General features: G+C 45.0%; 1 long non-coding RNA gene across 2 annotated transcripts in view; it reads right to left on the bottom strand.

Annotated features, from left to right (window-relative positions):
- LOC118969300 (uncharacterized) overlaps positions 1-17,942 on the bottom strand; it is a 93,722-nt gene that overhangs the window by 12,003 nt on the left and 63,777 nt on the right. Inside the window, exon 5 of one of the 2 annotated variants that reach the window (XR_012130586.1) lies at positions 9,901-9,986. The exons of the other annotated variant lie outside the window; for it this stretch is intronic. This is a non-coding gene — a long non-coding RNA (uncharacterized lncRNA). Of the gene's footprint in view, positions 1-9,900; positions 9,987-17,942 lie in introns of those variants that run through there. 2 annotated transcript variants of the gene reach the window in all.

Here is a 17,942-nt window from a genome sequence, read left to right as displayed (position 1 = left end):
CGGGATGCCATTCAAGTTATTTTCCATCTCAGAATTTGACTTTCTTGATGATGCTCCATGATTCGTTGGGAGAGGACACCAAGGGACACACATACTTCAGTCCACATCTTTGGTCTGCAACTTGCCACTACATGTCCCAGTGCAAGTGACAATTTTGCTAAGCCTCAATTTCTTCATTGTAAAATGGACAAATAATCCATGTCAGACAAAGTTACTGGAGGAGAATAAACTCAGGCAGAAGTCCACAGCCTGACACATCTGGCTGGAACTTCAACAGTGACTTACTACCATCTTGATCTGAAAACCCCACGTAGAGATGGTGTGGAATCTCTCCAAGAGCTCACGGAAAAAAAAATATTGGAAATCCAGGGAGAGGTAGCTGGGCATCCTGCTTCTCTGAAAACTTCTGAAACGAGAGCAATCTCTGCCCACTCTTCTGTTGCTTTCTGCACTCCTCTCCTTGCCCAGTCCCCAGGTCACAAAAGGGACCAGATGAACCCCTTCATTGACAGTACTTAACCATGAATGCAGGAATTCTCGCAGGTCCTAAGTGATCTTCACGACCTCGCTGGGTGTGTATAAACCCATTTTTCAGATGAGAAAGCTGAAGCCCTGAAGCAATGATTGCTCTCCAAATGCCACTCAGCAGGTTTATGGGAGAATGGGAACCTAGGTTATGGACTGCCTCCCCTGTCCTTAACACATGAACCACCCTGCCCTAACAGCTGGATAAGATAGGAGCATTTACACCCAAAAGTGAACAGAGATTTGCCTCCAGCAGCCAGAGACACTTCCCAACCTCTGCTTCCCACTCCAGATTTGAAGCAAAGAGCAATAAACAATTGTGGCATTTCTTGCCTGTTGGAGTTGATTTCTTGCTTACAAAGGATATATGGGTTTCTGAATAATTAAGTACAACACTCAGCTTCCAGGGCCCAAGTCTCCAAAAGACACAGCAGAGCTGAGGCAGAAATTTTCCATCAGCAACCGAGGCAGAGAGTCTGAGAAGTTCACTCCTCCCATCTGAGGACCAGACAGACCTGGGCTCCACCTGGGGGCAAGAAGTCCAGCTGGAAGGGCTGTCTGGGATGATCTGGGCCCATCAGACTGTTTCCAGGCAGGAGAACTGAGGGCCAGAGAAGAGGACTCACTGAGGGTCACCTGGAGCCTGAAGCCCTGGGAAAAAGGGAAAGATCCTAGATAGGGGCCCAAATATCAGCATTTGAATTCAGCTCTCATTCTTTCTACCCATGTGACCCTGGGCAAGCCACTTTATCTCTCTAAGTCTTAGTTTTTCCCTTATATCAAGTGAGAATAAAACCTCACACTGATAACAACCATTCTACAGATGGGGAAAAAAGGAGGTGATGAAAATGAAAACTTTTGGTGAATTCTAAATAAATATGCAAAGATGGGCTTTAGAAGCCAGGCCTCCTGCCTCTGGGTTCCAGAGACTCTCTTGTCTCTCCCCACCACCTCTTCCTCCCTCTGCTGCTTCCAAGAAAAGACTGAAGGACACACTCAGTAAGCAGCAGGAAAACAAGGTCAAATAAGAACCAAAGGGCCATCTTAACAGGAGCAACAAAACTCAACAGAGAAGGAGCTGGTAACAGTCTCCTGGAAGAAGCAGAGTTAAAGGTCAGAGACTTAAGGCTAGTCACATCTCAGAACCATGAATAGGAATAGTCATCACCATTAGGATTTACTGACTGTGCAGCACTATGCTGAGCACCTTACATACGCTGTCACATTCAGTACTTACAACAGCTCTATGAGGTAAGTTTCACTACTGTCCTCATTTTACAGAATGAGGAAACTGAGGCTCAGAGAGGTTAAGTAGCTTGCCTCAGGTCACACAGCTAGTAAGTGGTGGAATCAGAATTCAAACATAGTGGTCTGCCTCCAAGCCTGCACGCCTCAGCCCTCTGCTTTTCTGCTTCCTTAGAGCATTAAGAGTTCTCTCTGAACCCCAAGGATTTTATGCAGCTCAAAGACATTGGAGAAGCGTGTGTGTGTACCCACAGCTGTAATTTATAGGAAATGATAAGAAAAGAAAAGAAAAGAAAAGAGAAAGAAAGAAAGAAAGAAAAGAAAGAAAGGAAAGAAAGAAGAAAGAAAGAAAGAAAGAAAGAAGGGAAGAAAGGAAGGAAGGAAGGAAGGAAGGAAGGAAGGAAGGAAGGAAGGAAGGAAGGAAGGAAGGAAGGAAGGAAGGAAGGAAGGAAGAAAGGAAAGAAAGAAAGAAAGAAAGAAAGAAAGAAGAAAAAGAAGAAGAAGAAGAAGAAGAAGAAGAAGAAGAAGAAGAAAAAGAAGAAGAAAGAAGGGAAGGAAGGAAGGAAGGAGGGAGGGAGGGAAGGAAGGAAGGAAGGAAAGAGAGAAAGGGAGAAAGGGAGAAAGGGAGAAAGGGAGAAAGGGAGAAAGGGAGAAAGGGAGAAAGGGAGAAAGGGAGAAAGGGAGAAAGGGAGAAAGAGGGAAGGAGGGAAGGAGGGAAGGAGGGAAGGAGGGAAGGAGGGAAGGAGGGAAGGAGGGAAGGAGGGAAGGAGGGAAGGAAGGAAGGAAGGAAGGAAGGAAGGAAGGAAGGAAGGAAGGAAGGAAGGAAGGAAGGAAGAAAGACTCCTCTCACCCCTGCCCCTGTCTAGACATGGAAAGGAGCAAGACAAAAAAGGAAGAAAGAAGTTTAGTAACTTTTCAGTTTTAGCCTCCCTGGACCACAAATGCAGCTGCATAAATGACCCAAGGCCTGGAAACCAAAATAACACAGAGGGAATAGGGGCCCCAAAATATTTATCACATCCCCCTGCACATAATAAATGCCCCTCTTAAAGCCCAGTGAGTTAGCACTCTTTTCAACACCCACACAGTGCCACCACCCCTGCCCTTTGCTCTCCAAAGAGCTTTCCCCCCACCCAAAAGTCACTGAAAGGCCCCCAGGAATTTCAGGCACCAGCAGGGACTCATGTCAGAACTAACCCTTCCCTAAAGGCAAACAGGACAGCTTCCCATAGCCTCTGTCCAACCCTCAAACCCCTCCAGATGAGGCAACACTAACCCTGGAAGGGCCTCCTGCCGCCACAGGATCCATATGTAACTCAGAAGAGTAAGGTGGGAATTAGACTCAAAGATGCTCTCACCCTGGGAGAAAATATTCATAAATGACTCATCTGATAAGGGGCTAACATCCAAAATATATGAGGAATTCATACACCTCAACATCCAAAAAACCAATAACCTGATCAAAAAATAGGCAGAGGACCTGAACAGACCCTTCTCCAAAGAAGAAATACAAATGGCCAACAGGCACATGAAAAAAGATGCTCCACATCGCTAATCATCAGGGAAATGCAAAGCAAAACCACAACGAGATGTCACCTCACACCAGTCAGAATGGCCACTATCCAAAAGATGAGAAATAACAAATGCTGGTGAGGGTGCAGAGAAACAGGAACCCTCCTACACTGTTGGTGGGACCACAAATTGGTGCAGCCTCTGTGGAAAGCAGTATGGAAGTTCCTCAAAAAACTAAAAATAGAAATACTATTTGACCTAGTAATTCCACTCCTAGGAATTTACCCAAAGGAAAACAAACCAAAAAGATATATGCATCCCTATGTTTATCACAGCACTGTTTGCAAAAGCCAAGATATGGAAGCAACCTGAGAGTGCATCAATACATGAATGGAAAAGACATGGCACATATACACAATGGAATATTATTCAGCCATAAAAAAGAAAAATCCTGCCATTTGCAACAACATGGATGGATCAAGAGGGTGTTATGCTCAGTGAAATAAGCCAGGTGGAGAAAGACAAATGCCATATGATTTCACTTATTTGCAGAATACAAAAGCAAAGCAAAACAGAAGGAACAAAACAGCATTAGACTCACAGACACTGAGAAGTGACTAGTGGTTACCAAGGGGGAGGGGAGTGGGAGGGGAGAGGAGAAGGGGGATTGTTGAACCACTGTGATGTACATTTTATAAAATAAAATTTAAAAGAAGATGTTCTCACCCAACAACCTTGCTAACACACAGAGAAACAGAGGCCCAAACAATGGAAGGCCTATCCTAGGTCACAGAGTTCATTAGGATAAAGCTCAGCTAAGAAGTGGATCTCTGGGTCCTAGTCTAGTGCTCTCTAACCATCCCTCCAGACTTCAGGCTGAGCTATGTAACTGTCCCCCAAACCCTCCACTGCATGGTGAGCCCTGGAGCTGGAAGCAGAGGTGCTTCAAGGCCTGCCAACTGCCAACAGCTCCTCCACACTGGCGCTAAAGGGCAAAGGCAAAGCGAGGCAGCCTGGCACAATAGAATCAACCCAGAACATTAGCACCAGATAGACCTGGATTCAAATCCCAGCTTAGCCATTATATTAGTTGTCTGTTGCTATAAAACAATTAACTCCAAAATTTAGCAGCTCAATAAAACTTATTTTCTCACAGGTTCTATGGGTCAGAAATTTGGGTGCAGCTTAACTTGGTCCTCTGCAAGCCATGGCTTCTCACAAAGCTACAACTGAGGTGTCAGTCCAGGGCCTGCAGTATCATCTGATGGTTTGATTGGGGAAAAATCCACTTCCAAGCTCACTCACATGGCTGTTGGCAAGATTCAGGTTCTTGCAGGCTATTGCAATGAGGGCCTCAGTTCCTTACTACATGGGCCTCTCTACCTGGTGACTTGCATCATCAAAGCATGCAAGCCAAGAGGGCAATAAAGAGAGTCAGCTAGCAAGAAGGCAGTAACACACAATGGAATATTATTCAGCCATAAAAAGAAAAGAAATCCTACCATTTGCAGCAACATGGAAAGAGCTAGAGGGTATTATGCTCAGTGAAATAAGCCAGACAGAGAAAGACAAGTACCAAATGATTTCACTCAGTTGCAGAATTTAACAACAAAGCAAAACTGAAGGAACAAAACAGCAACAGACTCACAGAGTCCAAGCAGGGATGAGCAGTTACCAAAAGGAAGGAGTTGGGAAGGGTGGGTGGGGAGGGAGAAGGGAATTAAGGGGCACTATAATTTTCAATCATAATACAGGTAGGTCACGGGGAAGGCAGTACAGCAAGGAGAAGACAAGTAATGACTCTATAGTATCTTACTACGCTGATGGACAGTGACTCGGCGGGGGGTGAGGACTTGATAACATAAGTGAATGTTGAAACCATAATATTGTTCATGTGAAACTTTCATAAGATTGTATATCACTGTGATGGACAGTGACTATAATGGGATATGTGGGGGGGACTTGATAATAGGAGGGAATGCAGTAACCACATATTGCTCATTTGAAACCTTCATAAGATTGTATTTCAATATTTTTTCAAAAAAATTGTGTATCAATGATACTATAATAAAAAATAAAATTTTTTGAAAGGCAGTAACAAGCTTTGGTCATAAAATCATAAGAGTGACATCCTATCACCTTTGCCATATTCTTTTGGTTAGACTCAAGTCACTCTCTGGCCCACAGTTTTCAGCCACACTGCAGGGGAGAGGATTACTGAGGACATGAATACCAGGAAGCAGAGATCGCTGGAGGCTGTCTTATAAGTCTGCTTACCACAGCCATTACTGTGTGTCCTTGGCCACATTCCTTAACCTCTCTGAATGTCAGTTTCCTCTTCTGTAACCACAGGGATGGGGATAACTGTGCTCAGCATTCAGCATAGAGAAAGTGCTCAAGAAATGGTAGTTATTCTTCTATGCACCGTCTATAGATTTGGATACCAGGAGAGGCATGCTGAGCTGATGAGGGAGACAGGTGGACCTGGGCACAGTGCGGGACAGACGACCAGATGCATGGGCCTTTCCCAGTCTGGGGAGAGAAAAGATTTGCTTATGAAGCAGAGGAAGTCATCTGCTTAGTTGGATTCTCAAGGCAGTGTAATAGGGTTTGGGCATAGAATACCCAGGGAAATTGCAGATGTTGGCTCAGGAATCCTGTCAGTAAACCACACAGGGCTCCCTTCCCATCACAGCTTTGGGAGGAAGGATAGGACGTCCCCTCACAGAGGCAGGGATCTGCAGTCCCAAGGAGCTAGTCTCCTCCAAGGGAATCTGAAAGGACTCAGTCTGGGTCCAGCTCTGGCCAGCTGGCTGGTCCTGCAAGATGTTTCTAAGTCAGAATTTTTTTGCAAATCACGGGAGCCTGCATATACCACTAGCCAGTGCTTCATGAAAGATGGTCCTATGGAGGGTGAGGAACTTCATGAAGAGTTCTGATTCACCCCTACAATAGCTATCTGATTATTAAAATAGCTAACTGGAGCCAGTTGCTGTATGCTGTGTAAGCGATAGAGTAGAAAGAGAAGAGAATCCTGGACTATCCAAGCTAAAATGACTTTAGAAGGTTACAGATGGGCAGCAGGGAGCCGTGAGCCCTCCAAAATCATTTACAAAATCGTATGTATGGCTATGCATTTTGTGGAGGGAGAGAAATCTGCCCAGCACCCCAAACAGATTAAGAATACAGGTTTAATCCAACTCTCCCATGTCACATATGAAGAGACTGAGGCCCACACGGTAGCACAGACACCCCCAGGCCATGTGGCTCCCCAGCGGGGGAGCCAGAGTGAAGACCCAGGCCAGCCCCTTTTCCTTTTTTGGGCAGACTGGAATCTGTTCTTCACCTACAAAAGCTTAGGCTCTGCGTCCTCCTCATAAAGCAACCGTATTTCTGAATAATGTTTAATTATTTTGCAGGAGAATCGTTTTAATGGGCCACATGAAATTTAAAGGATTTTTAATAAAATCTCTTGAGCTATGGGGACTCCAGGCCCCTCCCATGCTCCCCTTCGTTATTTCTCCTGATCCCAGGAAGATGTAACATTTGTCACTGTTTCATTAGAAGCTGTGGTGCCCCGAGTTATTTATGAGCTTACTATTTATTGAAAATTGTATTTTTGAGGGAGAAATGGGGAATATGAAGTTTATCACAGAGAAGCTTGGCATGTTAATTAGTGACATTTCAAGTCCCCAAATCCCTGCTCCTATAAAGACTGAATGAGTTCAGTCCCCAGATGTCAAAGCCATGACTTTGAGTCCTGTTGCATCTGGGGGCTGCCAGGGGGCTGCCTGATGCCTTAATCGTCCTTGGAAAAAGACAAGATATTTTTATAATCTCCTCCTTGATCTGACCTGTGCCTGTCTAAAAAAAAAAAAACTACTTTTATTTGAAATAATATAGGTATAAGGTGAAATATACACTATGATGCTAAACTACTTTCCTACTCCCAGTTCTGTTTCCCCGAGGCAGCCATGTCTAACTTTTTAAAGTGTCTCTTCATATATTTACCTCCATTTTTCTAAATAGTATACTTCTGCTGATATTTCTTGATTCATCAATTTTATACACATCTATTGGCTCACTGCTGTAATAGATGAGGATTTATCTTTCTCACCTCACTTCCACCCCTTTCTGCCATCTCTCTGTTTTGAGTTCTTCATCGGTTACCTCTATGATCTTCTATCCTCTAGGGCTGCACTTTGCAAAAGGAGGATATTAAGACTCCCATCCTTCCCTTCACCTCACTTATCCCACTCACCCCTCCTAACTTCTGTCATCCATACCGTAACTTTTTTATTAGTAAAGTTGATAATATTTACATTTATCCTGTAACCATAATAGGTCTTTCAGATTGGTTCTAAAAGTTGGCAAATCCCTGAAAGGTATTATATTATTGTGTTTCAGTAAAGACTATTCACTGCAGAGCCAAGTGGTGTACTGTGATTATAGTTTTTTTCAGCTATTTGTGTGGGTGCACATGTATATTCTTTCGTCATGCTTGTCTTTATCACATTCCCAATTCTTTTTAGAAGTCTTTACAAGGCATATTCTAATCTTGTCCCCCTTTACTTCTCAGACCATGACCACCACTCTAGCCCACTGGTGCTCTTGCGTCAAGCTGGGCTGATTGCCCTCTAGGCAAGGGCACAGGCAGCTCTTCCCCTGGAACTCATCCCTGCTCTTCTGAGTTCTATCTAAAGCTTCTTAGCTTCCAGTCTTTCCCCTGTCTTGGTTTACTCCCCTACATATTTCAACACATCCTCAAGGTGCTTCTTAAAAAGGATTTATGGGAGGAAAATTTTCTGAGTCCTTGCAACTTGAATGACGGTCTGCTGGACACAGAAATCATGAGCTACAAATCATTTCTTTCAGAATTTTTAAGGTATGTGAAGCTCCTGATGAGAGTCTGATGCCAGTCTGAAACTTGTTCCTTTGCAATTGACCTGATTTCCCTCTTGGAAATCTTTAGACTATTCTTTTCTCTTGGTTTTCTGACTCACAATGATTTGCAGATTGCTGTGGACTCTTTTCATTTACTATGTTGGGCACTCAATGGGCCTTTTCTTATTTTGCTTATGTTGGAACTTACATGTAGTTTTATGACTTACATATTGTAAACTACACAAGTGTATATGAAGACACAAACATTTCCAGCACCCAGCAAATTCCTTCATGCCTCCTCCTGAGTTTTGAGTTTGCCTTCTTTGAGTTTTATATAAATGGACTTCGACAGTATATGCCCTTCTACGTCCAGCTTCTTTTGTTTAAGATTATGTCTCTTACATCACCCATGTTGTTCCATGTAGAGGTTATTGGTTTTTTTCATTGCTGTATAATATTCCACTGTGAGTGTATACCACAATTCATTTAGATGGAAATTTGGAATTTGGCCCCAGTTTTGAGCTACTGTTGAAAAATACTTCTGCAATATTCTTACATATGTCTTTTGATGAAAATAAGTATTTGTGACCCTTCAGTCTATATCTTGAGGTAGAATTTTTAGATCACAGAGTAGGCATGTTATTTAGCTTTTTAGATGCTGCCAAACAGTTTTCCAAAATGGTTGTACAAATTTAAACTACCAGTGGCAGCATCTCACACTTTCAGTTGCTCCCCATTCTTGTCAGTACTTTCAAAGCTTTTGTTTTTGCCATTCTAATAGGGATATACTGGCATTTTATTGTGGTTTTAGTGAGCATTTCCTGGATGACTAACAATTCTGAGTACCTTTGAATATGTTATTGACCATTTTTGTACTTTTTTTGACTTACTTTGTAAATCTTTTGTATTCTTAAAAGCAAAAGTTTCTTACTTTGTGAATTTGTAGGATTTCTATATATACTCTAGATGCACTTTTTTTGTTGAGCATATGTATTACAAATATTTCTCCATGTCTTTGGCTTGTCTTTTTCTCTATCCTAATATCATCTCTACTGAAAAGTTCTTCATTTTAATAGGGCCTAAATTGAGTGATATTTTCATTTATAGTTGGTGGTTTTTGTATTCTATTTAAGAAATCTTTGCCCACCCCAAAGACATGAAGCTATTCCTCTGGGGCTTTTTCATAGCAACTTTACTGTTTTACTTTTCACATTTAGCTCTATGATCCATCCTGAATTTTTATGTATGGTATGAGATAAAGATTAAGGTTCATTTCTTTTTCATGTGGCTATCCAATTGGTCTAATAGTAATAGGCCCTGTCATTATGTAGATTGAGGTCTTTCAGCTTTAGGAAATTATCTTACACTGTTTCTTGATAATCTTCACCCCTCTATTTTCTGTTTTGGAACTCCTATTACTCAGATATTGTTTTACGTTCTGAGAATTTTCAACACTACCTCCCAATCTTTGTACTGAATTTGATTTCAACAATAATATTTTCTATTTCTAAGTATTCTACTTGTTTTCCCATTGTTCTTGTCCCACAGCACCACCCTCTTTCCGCTTGTTAATGGGGAGCTGCCCTTTGATGTCCCTTGGTGTGTCATCTCGCTCCCTGCAAGGTTTGTGCACAGAAGTCTTCAGTTGGCCTTCCAGAGAGGGGCCCATAGCTTTGGGGACTCCATCTCCTTTCTTCCATTATTCTTGCTTTCCATGTCTTCTTTTTTCTCATTTTCTAAATTCAGATTCCCTGGGGAGACGAACTTTGAAACAGAATTTACATGCAGGGAATCCATGGAAGGGCCCCCAGGATTCAACTCTGAGGAGAGAGTGAAGGCAGCAAAATCAGACAGAGGAAGGTGACGAATCGCGATGCAGTTGCAGCAAAGGCTTCAACGCATCCCAAAGGCATCCTTGGCGTGACCCTTGAGCACCGTCCCACCAGGAGGAGAGGGGCAGGAGTGTTATCCCCCCCACCCCATTGCCAGTTGTTGAATGTAGGCTCCCTGGGGAGATCTAAGTAGCTCTGCAGCTGAGGTAAACATGGGGGAGCTCAGCTGAGAGCTACCAGCCGCTGAGGGAATGAGCACTTCTTATCCTGCTTCAGGGACCCAGTCCTGAGCCCACACACTCACTCCTGCTGGAATGTGTTGTCTGAGTCCTACAACAACTGGGGTATATAGTCCCTTTCCTATTACAACAGGCACAGCACTTCCCCAGCCAGGTTATGCATCCACTGAACTCTGGTTATTGGGCAGTGCCTGTTGCCTAAGACAGGGGCTTCTGCATCATCTTCCAGCAAGAGCAGAGCAAGGGAGGGTGCCGGCCTTTACCAAGGAAGAGCAGGCCCAGAGGGACCAGGGGGCTATGGAGATTCATGATATCCAAGTGCACTGACTCAGATGCTCCAATCACAAGTCTGGGGGTCCCACTCCTTCCCAGTCATGGGAACTGTGACATAGGCACAGCAAAGGCCTCAGCAGATCCCACAGGGAATTATGGAGCTGAGATGGCCCTTCAAAGTTGTCCCACTCTGAGGAAGGGACTAAGCCCTGAGACATCCCTCTGCACAGTGAACAGTCATAGGATGCAGACCACCCCTGGGAGGGGTAAGACCCTGGGTGAGGCAGATCTGTTTTGGCTGAAGCAATCCCAGAGAGCAATTCAATCAAGAGCCATCAGCAGAAGAATGACAGACTCAGCCTTGAAGGAGAACCCGGGCAGTGAGTGCGGCACACCACAGCATCCATTACCCTCGATCTCTCTCTTCTGTCTCTCTCTCATGCCCTGTGTGAAACAAGGACCCTGGAACTCTCTTTCTGTATTAGACCTTACTGCGGGGAAATAAAGGAATCCACACAGGGCCATTCCCCCTTAGCTGCATAACTCCCTCCCACCTCACGCACACCTACCATTTGGAAATTATGCATGGGATAGTGGGAAGAGAGGCTGCAAGGGAAGGAGAGTGAATGCCAGGGCTCTGTCTTGGACCAGAGGTGGGGGATAGAATGAAAACCGCTAAAACTAGCACCTTTGCACCAAAGCCTGCCACCACAAATCCCAGCTCAACCTAGTCTTCTCCATGCCCCCTGGGAGCAAAATAATGTAAAATATACTTCCAAGCAGCTAATCTGCACTACAAAGAGAAGTTGAGGGGAGAGCCTTAGGCTAGAGGGAAGGATTCAAATTGAAAATGCTCAGGGGGATCCACTAATAAAAACAATAATTCAGCTCCTTACTGAGCAATCCCAGAACAGAGGACAAAAATTGCTGAGCAAGGAAGGGGGATAAGGGGAGGCAAAGCAGGGACAGGTTGGCAGACTGTGCTAGAACCGCACATGCCCCATTGAGTTTCTCCAGTGAAACAAAGAGGTCTATAGTTTCAAGGAACCCTGTAACAGGGCCCAAACCAAACTGTCCCCTGGCTGCTTTCCACAGTAAGTCTCCCAACTGCAGCTGTAAAAATCCTTTCCAAGGAGTCAGCTGACAGTCTAGATTCAGTGGGAGTCTCCCGTATCTCTCACATTTGCCTGTACAAAGAACGGGGTGGGCACTAACATTGTGGCCACAGATGATGCATCAGGAACTGTGCTAGCTACTTTGCCCCTATTGCCTATGATCTCCAATAGCCCAGTGATAATGTTAATGAAAAAAGAATTAGCATATACTGGGAGCTCATTATATACTAGATGTTGTGCTTTATCTCCCAAATCCTCACAACAAAACTTGAGAGGGAGACCTAGTAATAACCCCATTTTCCTTTGGTAACAGCTATGTTGAGATATAATTCACATATTAAATGACTCACCCATTAAAGTACACAATTCAGTGGTTTTTAGTATATTCTCAGAGTTGTGCAATCATCACAATCAATTTTAGAATATTTTTATCACCACCCCCACCAAAAAAAATGCTCATACCCTTTAGTTACCATTGCCCTAACCTTTCCATCCCTCAGCTCTAGACAACTAGTTAGTTACTTTCTGTCTCCATACATTTGCCTATTCTGGACATTTCTTACAAATGGAATCATAAAATATGTGCTTTTTTGTGACTAGCTTCTTTAACATTTTCAAGATTGATCCATGTTGTACTTCCTTTCTTTTTGTTGCTGAATAGTATTTCATTGTGTGGCTGTATCACCTTTCGCTTATCCATTCATCACTTGATGGCCATTTGCTTGGTTTCCCTTTTTGGGCGTTATGAGTAATGCTGCTGTGAACATGGGTGTACAAGTTTTTGTGTGGCCAAATGTTTTCATTTCTCTTATATATGCAGGAATGGAACTGCAGAGTCTTACGGTAACTCATGTCTAACTTTTTAAGGAACTGACAAACTGTTTTCCGCAGTGGCTGTGTCACTTCCACCATCAATGTCAAAGGGTTCCAATTTCTTCACATCCTCACCAATAGTTGTTAATATCTGTCTTCTCTTATTATCTTAATCATCCTACTGGTGTGAAGTAGTACCTCATTATGGTTTTGATTTGCATTTTCCTAAGAGCTAATGATGTTGAACATCTTTTCATGTGCTAATTGGCCATTTGTATACTTCTTTGGAGAAATGTCTATTCAGATCTTTTGCCCATTTGTAATTGAGTTATTTATCTTTTTATTATTGAGCTCTAAGAGTTCTTTATATATCCTAAATACAAGTCTTCTATCAGATATATGATTTGAAAATATTTCATCCCATTCTGTAGGTGTCCTTTAAGTTTCTTGATAGCATCCTCTGAAGCACAAGGATTTTAATTTTGATAGTCCAATTTATCCATTTTTTTCTTTTGTTGCTTGTAATAACCCCATTTTACATATGAAAAACTGAGGCAAATTTTAAGCTGCTTTTTAACCCAAGGACATATAATAACAACTGACAGAGTCAAGACTCACACCCAGGTGTGCAGACTCCAAGCTTACTCCTACTCCTGGGCATGGGAGTCAGGAATAGCCACAGTAACAGGCCCTGGCAAAAAAAATGGTGCTATCCTGTCCCAGATATTAATATCTGAACCACCAGTCAACAAGTCTGCCCCAAGGGGTCACAAAGTAGAAGAGAAAGTACCTGCTGGGAAGTTTCTGTACAGTGCAGCCTGTGGCAGGGGGATGGGTAAAAGGAACCTCTCAATCTAGGCCCCAACAACTCACCAGAGACCAGGAGCTCACCCAACAGCATTAAGAGACTCTTACAAAGTCCTTCATGATCCACTTTTTCTTCCCCCACACATCACATCTTTTTCTCTATAGATAGTCATTCCTTCAACAAATGTGTATCGGGCATCTATTCAATGCAAAGAGCACTGAGCTGAGAATCTGGAAGGTGAAGTGTTTTCCTCTTCAGATCACCCTGGGAAAGGAGAGAAACTACCATCTCAGGTCTACAGATGAGGATATGGAGGCACCAGAACAATCCATGACTTGGCCAAGGTGATGGAACCAGACAGTGGTGACCTGATAGAGCCCAGATCCCTGGGACCTGTGCTCAGTCTCTGTCTACACCACAGTGAACATCGTCAGTCAGCACAGTCAAATCCAAGGCCATCTCTGCCTCCACTTCCCATCTGAGAAAATGGGGCTCACCCAGTAGAGAAATATCCCAGCCCAAGAACACAAAGGTGGCCACAAGTGGGTCTCGCAGTAACCATTCCTTCTGCCTGTTCCGCTGAGACAAAATGGCGGCTCCACAGCTTCACAGAGGAGCTCCTGTCAGGTGCTGACCTGGCAACCTGGCCTCCTGCCTTAAGAAGATGGGTCCAAACCCATCTTTTAATTATTATTTTACAACTAATTTTCCAGTCAAATCCTTTATTTTTGCAAAAGCCATCCAGCCTTGAGCACATTCTTCTTGTCTTTGAATTTGATCTTTTTAATTAAAAAAAAAATAACTCACATAAAGCAGTACAAATTAGGTCATCATCAAAGACTTCCCTTCCTTGAGAACAGTTCTCCAGATATTAACCCTAGCACTGCTGCTGCTGAAGGGGGTGGCCTGTCCAGGGTGTTTCACATTCCTAGGCTGTTTTTTTCTCTCAAATAGTGGTTAGGGCTCCACTCTCCAAAAGGCCCTTCCAGCTCTTAACATTCTTGGGTCCTCATCGAGGCCTGAGTCACAAAATCACAACTAGGATGGGACATTAGCCAAGCTGTACAATGACCTCAAATGCAAACACAGGGCACACTCCACCTGCTCTTGAGGATGACAGGCCCATTTATTGAGTGCATGTTGTGTGTCAGAAGCTTCATCTTTAATCTTCCATCACCATTGTGAAGAAGCAGCCAGAGGAATAATTCCTTTTAAATATAAGCCAGATCATATCATTGCTCTGTGCAAAACCTCCCAAGGCTTCCTTTCCACTTAGAATCAAAGCCAAAATCCTGACAGTGACCTACAAGGCCCTACATGATCTGCCACCTCTCTGTTCCCCTCCACTCCCTCTCTCCCCACTGCTCACTGCACCCACACTGACCACACTGACTGTACTGAGTATGCCCTCCCCTCGGGGCCTTTGCTCCTCCTCCTCGTCCCTCTGCCTGGAATTCTCTTCCTGTAGACTGGTAGTTCTCAAGCAGAGAACAATTTTGCCCCATAAGGTACATTTGACACTCTCTGGAGATGTTTTTGGTTGTTCTAATTGAGAGAGGGTCCTTCTGGATCTAGTAGGTAGAGGCCAAGGATGCTTCTAAACATCCTACAAAGCACAGCACAGCCTCCACAACCAAGAATTCTCCCATTTTAAGTGTCAGGAGTGCCGAGGCTGGGGGAACCTTGACCTAGACGGCCTCGTGGTGCATTCTCTCACTTTCTTCAGGTTTGTCGGCTCTGCCCTCCTTGCAGGACACAGAGATCAGCCCCACTCGGCAGGGCCTATCTCCTCACTGTCCAAGGTTTCTCCATGGCACACAGCCCCCTCAGAGCTCTTCCCAGCTAGAATGTAAGCTCCCTGAAGGTGGAGCTGTCTGTCTTGTTTGCCACCCTATTTCCCAACAGCTGAAGGAGATGCTGAATGGATAAATCAATTGTCTCCATTTCACAACTATGGCAACTGAGGCTCAGTTAACTTAGATGGCTTACTCAAGGTCACTGTGGTGGATGCTGCGGTGTGCTGCCCTGGTGCCCCCTCAGTGCTGAGGCACTCAATCCCCCAGCTGCCCAAACTGTTGACTATTGAGGCTCACAGCTGAGACCCACTTCAGGCACGGCCCTCAGCCAAAAGCCACCTTGCCAAAGCTTATACCCCTTCCCTGGGAAGCCCACATCCGGGACTGGCCAGTGCAAGTACAAAGGTCCAGCTCCCTTCCCTCACTGTGGGAAAACTTTCAAGGGCCACTCGAGCCCCAGGACTCCCGTGGGATCAGCTGAGGCTGATGTTGCAGCTGCACCTGACTCAACTTCCCCTCTATCCCAACCTGCTTCTCTCCCTCCCTTACAGATTCTTTTCGTGAGCATGCACCACTGTGAACCTCCCACCCACAAAGTTACAGAATCTACTTGTAGGGGAACCTAACCTATGACAGTCACACAGCTTGAAATGGGCAGAACTTGAATTCTAACACAAATCTGACCGACTTGAATGTCCTTACTCTTTCCGCTCTTCCACACCGCCTCAGCCTTGGTTTGGATCAGCCTCAGGTAGGCTCCACAGGTGAACATCACAGTCCTTGTCTTCGAGACCTCAGAGTCCTTCGGGAGAGACAGTTCCCCAATCAACCCACCAGTGGGAACAGAGAGCCAAGGGCCAAGTGGACCAGGCACTGGGGAAAACCACTGGGACAGGCTGCCGTGGAATCTAGGCCATAAAAATGTCTCCTGCCAAAGGTCAACAGGAAGGACCCCTCCCTCAGGCTAAGAGCACAGATGACGCAGCCGCTAGAGGATCTCAACCAGCAGGGCCTAGAGAAGCCACTGTTACCTGGGCTCCTTAGGGTAAATCTGGATGAAAGGACCCCTGGGTGTCTTTTTTTGATGGGAAGGGATACAGAATTCCCCATCTATGACTGGGGTCTCTCCAGGCTCAGCCTGGTTCTCAGCACAGTTAAGACCCCTAAAACTCCCCTCTTCCACCTCTCCTGGGGCTTGGCTCTGATCTGCTGGCCACCTTTATCTTTCCTGCAATTTTCTTTTGTTCTTTCCAATGCCTCCCTGTCTTGCCAATGGGTTTCAGCCCTGGGCAAGTTCGCTATGGATTCAGTGTAACCAAAGAAATTAACAGCAAAACATTCTTTGGGGTGAAAGGGTTATACCCAACTTAATCCCAGGTGGCAGGTCAGTCACTAGAATCCCACTCACTCAGAGTGAGTCTGTATGCAGCAAGCTAGTCTCTGCCTCTGGGCCCCTCTGTCCTCACAGCTGTCCCACACAGTCGTCCTCCAGGCCTCTGTCCTCGGTGCTGCCACCACTCCAGCCCTGCTCTGCTCTCCTGCAGCCTTGCAGCCCTGCCACCGTGTGGCGCCCAGAGCACTGGGCGGAGCTCTTTTAATAGAGTCAACAGCCGTGTATTGCCCACAGGTGTGCGGTGAGCTAGTCAACCAGGGCCAGGTGAGAATCCTGGCCACAAGAACTCTCATTTTATCCACACTCCCCCAGCTATTGGGAGAGTATTTTTCTATACAATTGTATACACAGTAGTAATAGTACAACTCCTTTCAGGTTCCTGGGCCTGATTCCAATGTGTGTGTGTTGGGGGACAGGGGATCTTCCCACACACACAACACCAAGCAATTCTCAAACCACCAGCAGGGTAACACTAACTGCCCAGAGACAGCCCTAGATGCCCCAGGGTAAGGGCTCTGTCCTACAGACTGCCCTCCACCCCCAACTCCAGACCCCAGTCACAAGCTCCAGGCTGTTACCTGGGCTTCTGACCAACTGGCTACAGGTTGACAGTTCCAATGACCTACCCTCCAGGTTTGATTAATTTGCTAGAGAGGCTCACAGAACTCAGGAAAACACTTACGATGACCAGTTTAATAAAGGATACCGTAAAGGATACAAGTTAACAGCCAGATGAAGAGAGACACAGAGCAGGGTCCCAAATAAATAAATAAGGAGCTTCTATCCTCCTGGAGTTGGGGCCCGGCTCGGTGGCCTGGATGCCTCTGGTTCCCCAGGCACGGAAGCTCTCCCCGACAAAGGAGCAGGATCCAAAAGAGTGATAAGCTCGTCTCAGGGGTGTTGTGAGGGCTTCATCACATAGTCATGATTGACGAAATTATTGGCCGCTGGCCAATCCAGCCTCCAGCCCCTGCCCTGGGGTGGGGTCCGGAAGTCTCTCATTGACATGACAAGACATCCATTTCACCTTTCAGACTGTGCAGTTTCAGAAACTGTGGATGAAGACCAATTATACATGGGAAATACATATTTGGTCGTCATTATATTGCAGGGTGTCTCAAGGAATTCTCTGAACATATTCACCCTTTCCTGTACAACTCCATTGCCCGCTCCTACCTCCCAGCCTTGCCTTTTGCCACTTCACCGGGCCTCTTGGGTGCTGAGCAAATATGATGAAAGGAGAAAGGAAAGAAGAAAGGAGGGCAGGGAAGGGAAAGGAGAGTGGGGAGAAAAAGATCAAAGGACCAACTCATGACAGGGTGGACCTATATTTATCTGTTTTAACTTCCAGGGCCTCCAACATATCATTTAGGGATTTCTCCATCACTCCTGTCCTCCAAGGCAGGTCTTGACCCCATCTTACAGCTGGAAACACTGAGGCTCAAGAATAGAGGAGAAAGCTTTCCTGAGTACATTTAGAGGTGGTGGCAAGAATTTTAGATCTTGG

The sequence above is a fragment of the Manis javanica genome, chromosome 4 (genome assembly GCF_040802235.1).
Source record: "Manis javanica isolate MJ-LG chromosome 4, MJ_LKY, whole genome shotgun sequence".
NCBI lineage: Eukaryota > Metazoa > Chordata > Mammalia > Pholidota > Manidae > Manis > Manis javanica.
Note: the sequence above shows the minus strand (reverse complement) of the source record. Positions and strands in the feature narration are given on the sequence as shown.